Below are 12,048 nucleotides of genomic sequence, written 5' to 3'. Positions count from 1 at the left end.
GTCTAGTTCTACAAAGCAATGTACATCTTGGACCCTCAGGAAGGAGTTCTAAGAATAAGGAATTTGATAACTCCTGCAGAAAATCTTACATTCTGATAAACGTACAGATAAAATAAAGGAAGGGGAGATATGAAGACAAGCAGCAGATTCCAAGTTCGTAAGAGATTGTAACACTGTGGATGCACCACATAAAATCTTCTAAATCCCTTCCCAAGCGGGGTGATGTATTGGCAAGAGCACAAATATCAGAGATGAGAGGACTGAAGTCAAGTCTTTGCTACTATGTAGCTCTGTGACCACTGGAAAGTCTCATAACTTCAGCACTATCCACAACAGCAAAGACATGGATCCCATCAATGATAGACTAAATAAAGAAAATGTGGTACATATACACCATGTACTATGGAATATAGAATATGTACTATGTATTATGGAATATGGAATACTATGCAGCCATAAAAAGGTATAAGAGCATGTCCTTTGCAGGGACATGGATGGAGCTGGAGGCTATTTTCCTCAGCAAACGAACACAGGAACGAAAAATCCAATACCACAGGTTCTCACCTATAAGTAGGAGCTAAGTGATGAGAACACATGGACACATGAGGGGAAGCAACATGCATTGTGGCCTGTTGAGAGGGGGCAAGGGGAGGGAGAGCATCAGGAAGAATAGCTAATGGATGCAGGGCTTAATATCTAGGTGATGGGCTGATCTGTGCAGCAAACCATCATGGCACCCGTTTACCTATGTAACAAACCTGCACATCCTGCACGCGTACCCTGCAACTTAAAATAAAAATTGAAGAAAATAATATCAATAATAAAGTATACAGGATTCCTGAAAAAAAAAAAAAGTCTCATAACTTATCTTTCCTCCTCTTTAAAATGAAAGTGTTGGACCAAATTATTTCGAAGTCCTATTAAATTCCCATGGGTCTGAGACTTTGACAGTGATTCCTAAATCTGCCTAGGCATCAATATCACATGGGAAGCTTTATGGATCCACAGCTTCCCAGCCTCCTTCTCGAAGGTTATGATTGCACGGATTTGAAGGGAAGTCTGGGAACCTCATAGTTTTAGAAAGCCCCAAAGGGTGGTTCTAACGCAAAGTCCAGTTTGGAAGCTTAGCCACCGTATACAACCTTTGCTGACTTTTTTCAGCGACATCTGCCACCTACAGAAGAATGTTTTCCAGTGGGAATATATCTCTGATTTCATAATAATGGCTAAAGGGAAATATAGGATTCACTTTACATAAAGCCTCCTTAGGGGCACTTTACTAGAACACATTTATTGCTCAAATATGGAAAGTACCTATATGGACTTGTATTTTGATACCTGTATGATCACCATTTTAAGCATGTTGTGTGTGGTATCATTTCCAGCAAAATATTTTTCATTGAAACCCATCTTAGTTTTTTCATGAAAATCAGTGCAAAAATAATTATTTCACTAGATATTTACAGACACCACCCAGGAATATGTCTACGTTGTAAAGAAAGATATATATTTGTAGCACAAACAAATCGCAGGATTAAAACATATTATCTATACTTAGATGGTACACTGTGTAGATGATAGATAATATATCACCTACACAGCGTACCTTGAGGAAGTTTGTAGCAGACACTATACTTGCCTAACCAACTTCACCATCTTCTTTAGGACCTGTTCATTTCCAGTCAATGCATCATGGTGGGTCTAAGTTAATTTTGACAATTCTATTTCCCCGTACAAGATACTAATTGTTGTTTTTAAGAGACAGAGTCTCATTCTGTCATCCAGGCTGGTGTGCAGTGGCGTGATCATAGTTCATTACAGCCTTGACCTCCTGGGCTCAAGCAATCCTCCTGCCTCAGCCTCCCGAGAAGCTGGAACCACAGGTGTGCACCACCACACCCAACTAATTTTTCTTTAATTTTTGCAAAGATGCGGTCTCACTATGTTGCCCAGGCTGGTCTCGAACTCCTGGCCTCAAGTGATTCTCCCACCTTAGCATCCCAAAGTGCTGGAACAAGATCCTAATTTTGCGGCCCCTCTTGCAGCTGGGGAGAACCATGTGATCTGTGTACAGACAATGAGACTCAAGAAACCAGTCTGTTAGTGCACTCCTGGGAAATAACTTTTCCTTCCTTGATAAAAAGCAGATACTTTTTGTTGCCCACATCATTGCTTCCTTCCTTAAATGCAAAGGGCCAATAGTTGATAACCATGAGGCACTAAGCCAAAGGCCCACATCTCCATAGCCAGAGATGGCAAAGTAGTAAATGAAGTCACAGCTCCACAGATTTTTTGTCATGTGAGACAATTAAGAATCTTTATTGGGCCAGGCATGGTGGCTCACACCTGTAATCCCAGCACTTTGGGAGGCTGAGGCAGGAAGATCACTTGAGCCCAGGAATTTAAGACCAGCCTGGGCAACGTAGCAAGACAACATCTCCACAAAAAAAATATAAATTAGCTTGGCATGAAATCATGCACCTGTAATCCCAGCTATTCAGTAGGCTGAGGCAAGAGGATCACTTGAGCCCAGAAGTTGGAGGCTGCAGTGAGCTATGATCGTGCCACTGCACTCCAACCTGCGTGACAGAGCAGGACCTTGTCTCTTAAAATATAAATGAATATATATATATATATATATATATATATTCATTAAAACATGTGTGTGTGTGTGTGTATATATATATATAGCCACATTTCTATTAGCTACCACTAAAAATACATCTTAACTAAATCCATTTCTGGTCAGGGTTAAGTACCATCAGCAGGAAGCAATAGGCATATTTGGGGTCATTTCAAAAACGGCTTTTCAAGAACTGCTTGAAGGATGGGAAAAGGGTGGAAGGATGGGGAGAGGTAGGGACTGTATAGCATTTATGGAGAATGCTTGAAAGTTAGAGAAAGGAATAAAAACGGCTTTGAGTTTATCAACTGCCACTCAAGTAGGAGAATCTTCACAAAGAAAACGTGTAAGGATTTTTTTCCCAAAAATCTAAGTTAAAAAGTGGTAGGAGTCACACGTTCAAATATTTTTATTGCTCTTATTCACTCGCCATGTTTTTTTTTTGTTTTGTTTTTTGTTTTTTTTTTGAGATGGAGTCTCGCTCTGTCAAACAAGCTGGAGTGCAGTGGCGCGATCTAGGCTCACTGCAAGCTCTGCCTCCTGGGTGCCTCAGCCTCCTGAGTAGCTGGGACCACAGGCACCCGCCACCAGGCCTGACTTTTGTTTTTTTTTTTTTTTTTGGGTAGGGATGGGGTTTCACCCTGTTAGCCAGGATGGTCTCAATCTCCTGACCTTGTGATCCGCTCGCCTCGGCCTCCCAAAGTACTGGGATTACAAGCGTGAGTCACTGCACCCGGCTTTTTTTTTTTTTTTTTTTTTTTTTTTTTTAGATGGTGTCTCACTCTTGTTGCCCAAGATGTAGTGCAATGGCGTGATCTCAGTTCACTGCAACCTCCGCCTTCTGGGTTCAAGTGATTTTCCTGCTTCAGCCTCCCGAGTAGCTGGGATTACAGGCGTGCGCCACCACGCCCAGCTAATTTTTTGTATTCTTAGTAGAAATGGGATTTCACCATGTTGGCCAGGCTGGTCTTGAACTCCTGACCTTAGGTGATCCGACCACCTCGGCCTCCCAAAGTGTTGGGATTACAGGCATGAGCACCCACACCTGTCCTCACTCCCCATCTTGAAGGCTCTGTTATCATGAGTTCTGCCCGACAGTTGTACCCCAGGAGATGCTGCATTTCAAGACTTACGAACTTCTTCTGGCACCAAGGCGTGTTCTTGGCCCCCAGACCTTGGCCCCTTTAACTCCAATGATGCTCTCTCCAAGTCAAGTCCTCTGGGATCCTGGAAGCCATATTGGAGTAAAACTCTTATGTCTGGAACCAGTTTCTGGAAAACATCAAGAAAGGCAACACACACTCTATCTCCTGTCTCTCTCTCTCTCTCTCTCCCATTTTCTCTCTAACACTTAAGGAAATTAAAAAGAACCCATCAGCACATTGGCACATCAAACTCCGCAAAGGAAAATATTTGAATTTTTTCCATCTATTTTCCTCTCTGGTTCTTTTTGCGTCTCGAGGAGAAGAAAGGTAGAGCTTACATTTTATGTCAACACAAAAGGCCTCCGTTTGTGTGCATTACTTATTAAAGTATTCAGTGATTCAATGTCAAGGTATGTATTGTACATACTTTTTTTTTCTAGGCCATTATTAGCTTTCTTACAACACTATTATTCTTCAGCCCAGCTAATGCTTCTGTCAAAGATTTAGCAACAAGCATGGAAAATGTCAAACAGTAGGGAAGAAACCTAGCTGTTTCCACAACTACACAAAAAGCCGTGTTGTCTTTTATGGAAAAGCCGCATAATTCCGCGATGAACGCCAGTGGATGTTTTATCAGGGGACCGAGTCGTGGGATGGTTTATTTGTTTTCCTCTGCACACCTGAGTCCATCTCCTCTGAATAAGTTTCCTTTCTTCTCTTGCCAATATACTTAATAAAACAGGGCCTACGTTGTTATCATCTTGCCCTCTCCCCAGGAGGTACCCGGCTTAGAATGTGACAGAAATCAGCCAAGAGAGTCAGTCTTGTTCTGTCTGCAGAGTAGTGTGATAAGATTTAAGGAGCACTAAAAGGCTCCTCTGGAGAAAAATATTTTCCCAACCTGCTTACCAGGGTGCCTGAAATTACAACCCTTCTGCTTTAAGGCATTGAAAACCTCCATTAAAATGCAAATATGTTAGGTGAGTTGTTTTATCAAACTATCACATCTTAGTTTGAATTAGTTTATGGCTTAATCCAAAATCCTGAAGTGACAGGGACACAGGGCCATTAAGTTTGGATGTGAGCAAAGATCATACAAAGATTTAGGGTTTGAAAATGCATTGCCTAAGGTGCAGACCCAGGTAATGGAATAGAATAATCTAACAGCACCAAGAATGAGGTCCAGAGTTCATACTTACAGACAGTGGATGTTCCACCCTCCTGGCAGAGCAACAGGCTGGTCCATGGCATTGAGAAGTTGTCATTCTTACCTTTCAAAGATAAATTTTAAGGCCAGGCGCTGTGGCTCACACCTGTAATTCCAACACTTTGGGAAGCCAAACTGGGAGGATCATTTGGGGCCAGGAGTTTGAGACTAGCCTGAGCAACATAACAAAACCTCATCTCTACAAAAAATTTTTTTTAATGAGCAGGGCATGATGGTGTGCATTTGTGGTCCCAGCTACTGGGGAGGCTGAGGTGGGGTGGGAGAATCGCTTGAGCCCAGGAGGCTGAGATTGCAGTGAGCTATGATGGTGCCACTGTCCTCCAGCCTGGGTGACAGAGTGACACCCTGTATCTTAAAAAAAAAAAAAAAAAAAAAGGATAAATTATACGAAGCATCAGTGAACACTTGATCCGCATCCTCGGTTGGGTTTATTTACCATTTCTTCCCTGTGTAAGCCTTCCATGGACTCTTCCCCACTGTCTCTCCCGCAGTTTCAGAGGCAGTATAGCTTCTGTGGTCAACACGACCATCTTCTCTAATATTTCCATTTCTCCTCTCCTTCCACTCCCTTGAAGTTAGTCATGGCTATTTCACTGACTTTGGTCAATGAATTGCAAGCAAAAAAATGACATGTGTCACTTCCAGGGAGGGGTATTTCAGAGCTGGTGTATGATTCTCCATGCTCTCTTCCTCTGCCACGGTGAACTCAGAAGCATGATGAACTTGAAATAAAAATGCTACAAGGGGCCGGGCGCGGTGGCTCACGCCTGTAATCCCAGCACTTTGGGAGGCCAAGGCTGGTGAATCACTTGAGGCCAGGAGTTCGAGACCAGCCTGGCCAACATGGTGAAACCCCGTCTCTACTAAAAATACAAAAATTAGCCAGGTGTGGTTGCGGGCACCTGTAATCCCAGTCACTCAGGAGGCTGAGGCAGGAGATTCACTTGAACTCAGGAGGAGGAGGTTGCAGTGAGTCGAGATCGTGCCACTGCTCTCCATCCTGGGTGACAAGAGCGAAACTCCATCTCAAAAAAAAAAAAAAAATTGCTACAAGGTCAAAACAACCAAAAAGAGAACATCTACTTGGAAAGCTACTTAGATCTGCAGATGACTGTAACTGAGCAGGAATGAACGTCTACTGTGTCTGGCTATTGATGTCTTGGTATTACTACTTTCACATAACATCGCCTACCCTGGCTGATCCAATTCCCATAAATAGCACCTCAAGAAATCTCACCAGGCCCGCTCTACTACCACACACTCATCATTCAGCAAATATTCACCGAGCTCCTACTATGTGCCTAATAGTAGCATAGATCTGAGAGATTTCATGCTAACAGTAAAGACAAAGTCCTTGGAATCATGAAGCTTACAATCTAGTCAAGGAAGAAAGATTATAAATAAGTTTTTGTTTTGTTTTGTTTTAAGGCAGAGTCTCACTCTGTCGCCCAGGCTGGAATGCAGGGGCACAATCTCGGCTCACTGTAACCTCTGCCTCCCAGGTTCAAGTGATTCTCATGCCTCAACCTCCCCAGTAGCTGGGACTACAGGTGCATGCCATCACACCTGGCTAATTTTTCTATTTTCAGTAGAGACAGGTTTTTGCCATGTTGCCCAGGCTGGTCTTGAACTCCTGTCCTCAGGTGATCTGCCCACCTCAGCCTCCCAAAGTGCTGGGATTACAGGTGTGAGCCACCGCATCAGCCTAAATAAGTTTTTTTGGTAGACAAAGTCTTGTTCTGTTGCCCAGGCTGGAGTGCAATGGCATAATTATCGCACACTGCCGCTTGGAACACCTGGGCTCCAGTGATCCTCACATCTCAGCCTCCTGAGTAGCTGGGCCTACAGGCAGGCATCACCATGCTGGGTTAATTTTTTAATTTTTTTAGAGACAGGGTCTCACTCTGTTGTCCAGGCTGGTCTTGAACTCCTAGGCTCAAGTGATCCTCCTATCTCAGCCTCCTGAGTAGCTGGGACTATAGGCATGTGCCTCTATGCCCTGCTAATTTTTCATTTTTGGTAGAGACAGCGTATTTCTCTGTCACCCAGACTGAAGTGCAAAGGTGCAATCATAGTTCACTGCGGCCTAAACCTCCTGGGCTCAAGCAATCCTCCTACCTCAACCTCCCAAGTAGCTAAGACTACCAGCATGCATTACCACACTCAGCTAATCTTTTTTTTTTTTAATTTTTTGTAGAGATGGGCTTTTACTATGTTGCCCAGGTTGGTCCCAAAGTCCTGGTCTCAAGAAATAAGCCCACCTCAGACTCCCAAAGTGCTAGAATTACAGGTATGAGCCACCACATTTGGCCTTAAATAAGTTTATTAGTTAGAAATACATTTGGTTGAGTATAGCAGAAATCCAAATAATACCAGTTTAAGCAAATCAGAGATCTCGTTCCCCTCACATAAAATAAGTCTGGAGACTGGCATTCCAAAATGCATAGAGTGACCCTGTAATGTCATCAGGAACTCACACCCCTATCTTTGCTCTACCATCCTTAGGATGTGACTTTCATCTTCCAGAGCACCTCATATTCCAAAGTGGCTGCTAGAGCTCCATTCATTTCATCCACATTCCAGCAAAAAAAAAAAAAAAAAAAAAAGACAGACACTTCGGGAGGCCAAGACAAGTAGATTACCTGAGGTGAGGAGTTCCAGACCAGCCTGGCCAACATGATGAAACCCTGTCTCTACTAAAAATACAAAAATTAGCTGGGCGAGATGGCACACGCCTGTAGTCTCAGCTGCTGGGGAGGCTGAAGCAGGAAAATCTCTTGAATCCAGGAGGCAGAGGTTGCAGTGAGTCAAGAACACACCACTACACTCCAGCCTGGGTGACAGAGAGAGACTCTGCCTCAAAAAAGTAGTAATTAAAAAAAAACAAAATTTAAAAAAGAAGAAAGAAAGAGAAAAATAAGTCGTTGGGGGGTATGCCTCCCAACTCAGTTCCCCTTAAAGAGCTCACCCAACCCAGGTCCATGCCCTGGTCTGCCAAGTGTCTTCAACAAAACAGCAAATTCTACTAACACAGTCCAGTGGTCGGTGTAAGGACTGAAGGTAAACTCTGGGTTCAAATCCAAGCTCCTTCACCTTTCAATTGTGTCCCAGCACACAATACTCAACCTTTTTTGTGCCCCAGTTTGTTCATCTGTAAAATGAGGATATTAATCAGACCAGCCTTATAAGGCTATTGTGAAAATCAAATGAATTGGTAAAAGGGATACTGAAGAGTACCTAGCACACGATAAAGCTCTCCTTATCCAACCTTGTTATTTATTTATTTATGTATTTATTTATTTATTGAGATGGGGTTTTGTTCTTATTACCCAGGCTGGAGTGTAATGGCACCATCTCGGCTCACTGCAACCTCCAACTTGTGAGTTCAAGCAATTCTTCTGCCCCAGCCTCCCGAGTAGCTGGGATTACAGGCACGTGCCGCCACGCCTGGCTAATTTTGTATTTTTAGTAGAGAAAGGGTTTCTCCATGTTAGTCGAGCTGGTCTCAAGCTCCCGACCCCAGGTGATCCACCCGCGTTGGCCTCCCAAAGTGCTGGGATTACAGGCATGAGACACCGCACCAGGACGCAATGTTATTTTCGTTTGATTGTTTTGAGACGAAGTCTCACTCTGTCACCCAGGCTGGAATGCAGTGGTGAAATCTCGGCTCGCTGCAACCTCCACCTCCTGGGCTCAAGTGATTCTCTCACCTCAGCCTCCCAAGTAGCTGGGACCACAGGCATGCAGCACCACACCTGGCTAATTTTTTGTATCTTTAGTAGAGACAGGGTTTCGCCATATTGCCCCGGCTGTTCTCGAACTCCTGAGCTCAAGCGATCTGCCCGCCTCAGCCTCCCAAAGTGCTGGGATTACAGGCGTGAGCCACCACTCCTGGCCCCAGTGTTGTTATTTTATTATCATCTTTCTGCATTACTCAGCTTGAATCTCACTCCCTCCTTAAGCCTCTCACCCCACCCCAGCCTTCATTTCTCTCCTTTTCCTAACTCATTTCATACTTACTATTCATAACACATAATCCACATCTTACAACATGCTGCCCTGTTCTCTAATTGTTGAAATCACTCAATTTGGCACTTGGATCTATGGTAATTACTGTATGCTAATATGTAAAATCACACTTTGCCCTAATTCTTCATGTATGTGCCTCAGCTTTTCTCTCCAACTGCACTGACTTTCCCACAAATCAATCGCATACTTCTCTCACACCTTCATGAGAGAGAACACAGTGCTAAATACAAAATGGGGATTTGCTAAGTACAGATGCTCCTTGGCTTACAATGAAGTTACACCCCAATACAGCCATCATAAGTTGAAAATATCATGAGTTGAAATGCACTTAATACACCTAAGCTACCAAACATCATAGCTTAGTAGAGTCTTACCTTAAACATGCGGCCGGGTGCGGTGGCTCACGCCTGTAATCTCAGCACTTTAGGAGGCAGAGGCAGGTGGATCACCTGAGGTCAGCAGTTCGAGACCAGCCTAGCTAACATGGTGAAACCCTGTCTCTGCTAAAAACTACAAAAATTAGCCAGACATGGTGGTGGGCACTTGTAATCCCAGCTACTCGGGAGGCAGAGGAGGAGAATTGCTGGAACCCAGGAGGCAGAGGTTACAGTGAGTCAAGATTGTGCTATTGCACTCCAACCTGGGTGACAAGAGCAAAACTCCATCTCAAAAATAAAATAAAATAAAACAAAGTAAAACAAAACAAAATAAAAACAACATGCTTATAACACCTACATTAGCATACAGCTGGGCAAAATCATTTAACATCATGCCTATTTTCTTTTCTTTTCTCTTCTTTTCTTTTTGACACAGACTCTCGCTTCATTGCCCAGGCTGGAGTGCAGTGGCACAGTCTCGGCTCACTATAACCTCTGCCTTCCAGGTTCAAGCAATTCTCCTTCCTCAGCCTCCTGAGTAGCTGGGATTATAGGCGCACACCACCAGGCCTGGCTACTTTTTGTATGTTTTTAGTAGAGATGGAGTTTCACCATGTTGGCCAGGCTGGTCTCCAAACTCCTGGCCTCAGATGATCCACCTGCCTTGGCCTCCCAAAGTGCTGGGATTACAGGCATGAACCACTGTGCCCAGCCTTACATCATGCCGATTTTCTAATAAAGTGTGGAATACTGTACACAGGCCTTTTGTAGACATGATGGGGGTCAAAAACACAAAGTACAATACGCAAAACAATATGAGCAACACAGAACGCCGTATTGGTTGTTTATTCTCATGATCATGTGGCTGATGGGGATCTGTGGCTCACTGCCACTGCCCAGCATTGCAAGAGAGCAGCAAACCTGCAGATTACTAGCCCTGGCAAAAGATCAAAATTCAAAAATTAGACCAGGAACAGTGACTCACACCTATAATCCCAGCACTTTGGGAGGCTGAAGAGGATCGCTTGAGGCCAGGAGTTCGAGACTAGTCTGCAATATAGTGAGTTCCCTGTCCCTCCAGAAAAATGTTTAAATTCACTAGGCACAGTGGTGCACACCTGTAGTCCCAGCTTCTGGGGAGGCTGAGGCAGGAGGATCACTTGAGCCCAGGAATTGAAGTCTGCAGTGAGCTGTGATAGTGCCACTGCACTCCAGCCTGTGTGACAGAGAAAGACCCTGTGCTTTAAAAAACAAACAAACAAACAAACAAAAATCACAATCTGGAGTATGGTTTCTACTGAATGCATATTGTTTTTGCACCACTGTAAACTTGAAAAATTGTAAATCTAACCATCGTAAGTTGACATCACAAGTCAGAGACCATCTGTACTTGGGTATTAAAACAGGGCCTTTTGTTCGGAGAACTCCAGAAATCCTCTGCTTTGGAAAACCAAGCGGAAGTGGAGGGGTGAATGTTTCAGACGTGGAATTGACTTACATAAATCTCCAAGTAAGCCAAGCACTCTCTGGGCAGGGCCTGTGCTATCCTGGGGAGAACACTGTCATGGATTTTCTTCTTAAAAGCGTCAAAAAGCCTTCCAAGAGATAGTCTGACTCATTCAAGACCAAAAACCGCAACTTGAGCAGGCGCCTCAGACCTCCTGGAGTGAGGGGAGAGGTTGCCGGCCCTCAAAGCAAGTAAGCTCTTCCTGAAAATTAGTCCAGGGCTTCTGCAGCTATAGGAAAACAAGTGCTAAGCAGAAATCGTGAGCCTGCTGAAAGCCACCCTGACCTGAACCCACTCGATGGCTTTGGAGGCCACATAAGCTGGAGAAATAGGCACGCACAGGGGCACGGAGAACTTGTGCAATGGAGAATGATACAGTTTGCCCATTCTACAGCCCCTCTGCACACACTTTTAACACGGCTCATACTGCAGAGAGGCAATGTGGAATCAGGATTGACAGCCTCAAATCTGCGGCCAAAGTGTCAGAATCCAAAACGCAGCTCTGCCACTCACCCGCTGCATGGCTTTGAGTTACACTAACCTCTCTCTGCCTCAATTTCTTCATCTGGAAAGTGGTTATTATAATCGTCCCCAATGCTTATGGTTTCTATTAGGATTAACAATTATTTTTCTTTCACTTTTTTGAGACAGGGTCTCACTCTGCTGCCTCGGCTCACAGCAACCTCCACCTCCTGGGTGCAAGCAATTCTTGTGCCTCAGCCTTCTGAGTAGCTGGGATTACAGGTATGCACCACGATGCCTGGCTAACTTTTTTGTATTTTTAGTAGAGTAGTAGAGACAGGATTTCATCACGTTGGCCAGGCTAGTCTCGAACTCCTGGCCTCAAGTGATCTGCCCGCCTCAGCCTCCCAAAGTACTGGGACCACAGACATGAGCCACCATGCTCTGCCAGGATTAAGAATTTTGAAATTTTTACAGTGTTCAGGACAGTACCTGGCTGTCAGCATTATGTAGTGCTTGCTGAATTTTTATTTATTGTATTTATTCACAGGTGTGTTTGTGTGTGTGTGTGTGTGTGTGTGTGTGTGTGTGTGTGTATATGAACTCTGAGCATTTCCCAGGAAAATGCATTTCCTAGAAATTTCTAGGAACTCAGAAAACAATGATGAATGAGACAC

The sequence above is a fragment of the Macaca thibetana genome, chromosome 3, assembly GCF_024542745.1.
Source record: "Macaca thibetana thibetana isolate TM-01 chromosome 3, ASM2454274v1, whole genome shotgun sequence".
NCBI lineage: Eukaryota > Metazoa > Chordata > Mammalia > Primates > Cercopithecidae > Macaca > Macaca thibetana.
Note: the sequence above shows the minus strand (reverse complement) of the source record.